This window comes from Octodon degus, unplaced genomic scaffold (genome assembly GCF_000260255.1).
Source record: "Octodon degus isolate 3935 unplaced genomic scaffold, OctDeg1.0 scaffold00038, whole genome shotgun sequence".
NCBI classification, from domain to species: Eukaryota; Metazoa; Chordata; class Mammalia; order Rodentia; family Octodontidae; genus Octodon; species Octodon degus.
Genome location: NW_004524614.1, coordinates 402010 through 406466, shown reverse-complemented (window position 1 = coordinate 406466; position 4457 = coordinate 402010).

Below are 4457 nucleotides of genomic sequence, written 5' to 3'. Positions count from 1 at the left end.
AATATATAAATACATATACATCCATAGAAAAATAATGTAAACTAGAAAATTAAGAATAGTTTTCCCCCTGTATTCTACATTTTTCATTTAAAATATAATTTCCCAAATACTTTTATTATTTTAATATTTATAGAATTGATGTTATATATTTTTATGTATGCAAATAATCCTTTTGGTAGCAAAATCAATAAATTTATCTTAGTGGTCCCAACTTTTTAACTATAGGTAGGATGACTTAATAATTTCAAGAAAAGTTTTGCTTTTTCAGTCAGATCACTCAGCACGGTGCACCTAACTACAGTGAACTACTAGGTGGGCCATAATTACCAATTTCATCCACAGTGACAATGACAATCAGTATAATTCTCAAAATAACACATAGCTATACTATAAATACACATTTATATGTGCATGTGTACACACACCTTTACATTAAAAGGTCATGAAACTGTTCTCTCTTCTTTAGAATAAGGATTGACTTTTAAAATGGCAGATTCTGCTATTTAAAATAATTCTTTACAAAATATATCAAGCCAAAAGAATGAATGCCCTTTAAGTCTCTAGAAAAACCTGGACATGGAGGAAACCTTTATTTAAATGAGCAAGTGACAAAAAGAAAGAAAAACCTCAAATCTGCTGGTATGCAAATATTAGCTTACAAACATGTTAGTTACTTCTCTCTCATTGTTGAGACAAAATACCTGAAGCCCTTAATGAAACATTCCAATATTCAGTGGCGCAAGATAGATAATGTAAACGGGGGATATAAAGGAAGGGAACCAAAGCAAGTCCAAAATCCACCAGGGAAGGCATTAAGATGATAATTCCAGGCTGGGGAGATAGCGCAGTTTAAGTGCCTACCCGGCAAGCTCAAGGAACCAAGTTCGATCCCTGGTACCACATTCCATGGGGCCCCATGCTGTGTCAGCTCTGAAACCAGGTGTGGTGGCACATGCCTATAATCCTAGCACTGGGGAGGCTGAAACAGGAGGATCACCATGAGTCTGAACTGCGTAGCAAGAGACTATAAGAACAACAACGACAAAATGATAATTCCACATGCAGCATCTGAGGCAATCTATGGCGAGATGTGAACAAAGGGCTTGAGTGGCTTCATCTCTATGGCCCTTCTGGTGGTTGTAGCTCCCATGGTTTCTATGGCCTACTTTGTCCCTCCTTACAGTTTTCTTCAGATGATCCAGGCGCTTGACTTTTCCAAACTTCTGGGTCTGACTGCGCCTTTGGATTCACATTTACAGCTTCACACACCGCACTGTCAAGGGCATGATGCTTGTCTTCCAGATCTTCTCCTGAAATCAGGGTGCAAGCCTTCCTGACCCTTAGGTTCTTCCATTCTGCATGAACCTAAAACCATCACCATATGGATGATGCCGATGTCTGCTGCCAGCTGTCATAGTAGCCAGGCTTCCTCTGTCTTAGATGTAGGGGTTGAATATCTGGATTGCTGGTCACCCTGGATCTGATTCTGAGGAACAAATGTTCTAAGCTACCACCATTCTGGAACACAATGTTCTTGGGCTTCTCAAAGCAGAGTCTTTCACCTTTGCAACTTGGATAATGCAAAGGGTAGAGTCCTGCTGTTTTTTTCTGATGCCCTCAGGGCATCTTTTCTAATCTCCTGTTCCTTCTCAACAGTCAAGGTCTCCTCTTCTCTTTCTTTGCAGTCCATAGCTTTGCTAGAGCTTACTTTCTGGCTAACCTCAATTTTTAAATAATTCTCTTGGCCTCTTTGTTCTTCATTTTCAACACAAATCTGCCTAAAAGACCCCAACAATAGCCATACCATTACATCAACATTCAAATGCCTTGAAATTTCTTCTACAAGATTAGTCTGCTGCCTCCCAGGCCAAGTCTCTGGACTCAAGAAAAATTTAGAGCAATTTTATGCCAAGTCAAGGCACATGTCATCTGGAGTCCAACAGCACATGCAGCTCTTCTCAGCAGAAACTTCTCAAGCCTGGTCTTTACCAGCAGGATTTCTTTAAGCCTTCTGGTCTTTGACCAGAATCTCCCACACAGAAAAGCCTAAGGCATTGCAGCTCTATTGTTTTCAGCTGACACTTTTGAATCTTTCAAAACTCTTCCCACAAGTCATTCCCAAAGGCTCCTGAGCCACGTGATCAGGTATATTAACATCAAATACCCCACTCCTGATACCAAATACTGTCTTATTTACTTTTCTCACTGAAACAAAATACCCAACATCAAAAATTAAAAGGGGAAAGGGATTTTTTTTTAGTTCACAGTTTGTGGAGTTTTCAGTACATAACTGGCTGGCTCCAAGGCAGGGTGGAACATGGCAGAGGGGCAACATTTCATGGCAGTGGAAGATGCAAGAGTAAAAGCAGGGGAGCAAGCCTCTTCTCTTTCCCTTATTTTGTATGCAGGCTCTCCACCCTACAGTGAGTTTAGCACTCACATCCGCAACCTCAGCACTAGATAAGTTGCAAATCATGAACTATAGATTCAACCACCTTCAAAAAAGCCCAGCCTCCATGATCACATGAGGCTTCAGTGGGGGCATGCAGACAAAAACTGTAACAATATGCAACTTGAAGATTACACCTTTCTCAATGTTTTGTCCTGGACTTTATTAAAAATCTAAAACTCTCAAAAATCTAAAACTTTTACTGTGTATTTACCTTGTATTTGACTACAGAAAAATACTGAAATATGGTGGTTGAGCAGGCAGAAATGACATAGAATAGTGCTGAGCAGGAACAATGCACGAGTCAATGAAAAGCATATACATCCAGGCATCTAAGCAATGATTGTTGCATTGGCACACTTGGTCTCTTAATCAGAACCTGGGTGGTACTGTTGCCAAATTTGGTCCAGTATTTGACATGGTTCATACCCACATACAACCTGTGATTAAGTGCTCATGGAGCATAGGGAGAGAATAGTCATTGCCTGTTAGCAGAGGATTTAGTGAGATACTATTGGAAGCCCAGATGCAACTCTGCTGTGTTTTGTGTGATAGCAACCACCTACTGTTCTCTTCATGTCATCTGATAGTGAGTGTATACATTTTCTTTCCTTTATATGAAAGTGGATGTCTACTGTATTGTTCTCTATCATTGATAATGGGTGCTTGTTTTTTCCCTCTGTATTATCTGATAGTAGACACCGTTTTCATCAGTGTTAACTGCTTTCTTCTGTATATTACAGAAGGCATCTAGTATCTTCTCAAGCATCAAATTATAATGGGTGTATACTATTTGAATCTTCACCTACTCTTCCCTGTCCACTCAAGGAGCCCCCTTCTCAGCCTCATGTGGCTGTAGTTCAGCCATCAGTCATATGTGGACATGGCTAGCACCACAGCTGTATAGATATATGAAAAGAGCAGGGGAAAAATGGCATTGGGAAATAGGGGAATCCAGGAAAAATGCTCAGTACTATTTGTTCCAAAACTCATGTAGATGCTCTGAGAGAAAAGCTTGCCTCTGGTGTCAGAAGCTGATAGATTACCTTGTACTTCACCATATCTATCTTTTTCTCTACTTGGAGAAAGCCTGTCAGTGAAGAAATTGAGAGGAATGGGAGATAGGGAAAGAGAGTCTGGGGATAATGAAGACATCCTGCTGACATCATTTGAGATCCTAAGCTCAGCATTAATTATCAATTCCTGAGTTCCACCTATGGATAAATGTCTTTGACTTGGTTTTCTGTTACTGAGTCCTTAAGTAGTTCTGAGTAATACTATAGAAACAAATTTTTTTTAGCTAACTTCACAAATGTTTTCCAGTGGTTTTTGTTTGATTTATTTATTTATTTATTTATTTATTTATTTATTTATTTGGTACAGGGTCTTGTTATGTAGCTCGGACTTGTGGTCTGCTTGGGATGTAAACTTGAACTTGTTAAAAAAAGTCAAAACTTCATTCCCTGCTCCTTAATCTACTCTTTTCTCTTTCTCTTCAATTTCAGCTATTTCTGGTTGGTCATATCAGAAAAATAATTGCCATCCACACATTCTTGTAACTGCCACTCTCATGTCTACTTCATCAGGAAGCCCTGTGTTCTCTACCCCTCTGATTTACTGGTCACTCCATTTGCACTGCCTCAACCAAGCCAGTTCTTTTGCTCCCAACACAGCAGACAGCTTTTCCCTCATTTCCTCCAACCCTTCTGCTCCACATAATCCAGTCCTCCACATAGCAGCCCATCACCGGACAGTAGATTTTCTGCTTAAGATCACTCTGTGACTTCCTACTGTACTTCAGATAGAGCTCATCCCATTGGTGTGCTCAGGCTCTCCAGCTCAGTAGCACCCTTCTCTGTCCTGTCTGAGTTTAGAAGGCTCCCCAAAAGTTTCGTGTGTTTTGAGTAGGGCTTTCTGCAGGCGATTGGATCATGGTAGTACTACAGCCAACTTGCTGTTAGGAAATAAGTTCTTGTTAAGGTGAGTCTTTGGGATCCTGACGTGGTAG